The sequence below is a fragment of the Chrysochloris asiatica genome, unplaced genomic scaffold, assembly GCF_000296735.1.
Source record: "Chrysochloris asiatica unplaced genomic scaffold, ChrAsi1.0 scaffold00093, whole genome shotgun sequence".
NCBI lineage: Eukaryota > Metazoa > Chordata > Mammalia > Afrosoricida > Chrysochloridae > Chrysochloris > Chrysochloris asiatica.
In genome coordinates this window covers 4882960-4884142 of record NW_006408611.1, presented here as the reverse complement: position 1 = coordinate 4884142, position 1183 = coordinate 4882960, and positions in this window count along the sequence as shown.

The following is a 1183-nucleotide window of genomic DNA, read 5'->3' as shown; positions in this document are numbered from 1 at the left end:
AGTCATTAGAAAGTTTTAATCACAGTAACAATGAGATATTATCTTACCTCAGCATTAATAGCAAAGTTCAAAAAAGCAGAAAACAACAAATGGTAGAAAGTATGTGCAGACTATGAGAGTCTCCTACACTTCTGATGGTACTGTAAAATGGTGCAACTACTACCTACTACGTGTAAGGCACTTTCTTAGATGGTTGGAAATTGAAATGTCATGTGACCCAGTGATCTCTCTACTTTGTAGATACCTTCAAGAAAGAAGAATCATATCATGTATAGATATATGTACATCCATGTCCATTGCAGCATTATTTACAATAGAAACAATATGGAGACAGTTTAGATGGTTATCAACAGAGAAATGGTTGAATGTAATTTTAGTACATATACACAGTGAGATATTATGCAACAGTTAAGAAGAATAATGAATCTCAAAAAAAAAAAAAAACATGTAACATGAAATGAAACTAGTTGATCACAAGGGACAGGTATTGTATGAGACCACAACTGAAAAAAGTGAAGAAAATAAAAGATTTTCATTCCATAATGAATCTTCTAGGGGAGGGAGGGATGGAAATATTATTCACTGGGTAGAGAGTAAATACTTGCTAACTTGAATGACAGGGAAGGTAGTTAAAAGAAAAAAAAGAAAAAGAAGAGGGAAGAAAAAAACAGAAATTGATTTCTTTTTTGTCTGTTTTTTTTTTTTTTTAATGTAAGGGAAGGGTAACAATGTATACATATTTTCTCATAAAAAAGAGCTTATATATTAATTTCATTTGAAATGTGAAGGTCAGGTTACTACAACAGCATCTATTGTGTTGTTATGACATGTTTAATACAGTACAGGCTGATCTTTTATTACATTTTAGTAATTTTATTTTATCTGTTAACATGGCCTCTATAATGGTGAATTATAATATTGAGATATATTTTTAAAGACTTTGTAATATAATACAAAGAAAGAAAGAAAGAGAGAGAGAGAGAAGAGGGAAGGAAGGAAGGAAGAAAAGAAAAAGATATATTCAGAAATTTTCCATCTTTTTTGTGTTCTAGTTTGAGTATAATTGTTATCAGTTCTTCTCTGAATATTTGATAGAATCCACCAGTAAAGGCATATGGCCCCTATACCTTTATGACCTGATCAATTTCTTCTTTGTTATAGGTCTGTTCAAGTTTCCTCCTTC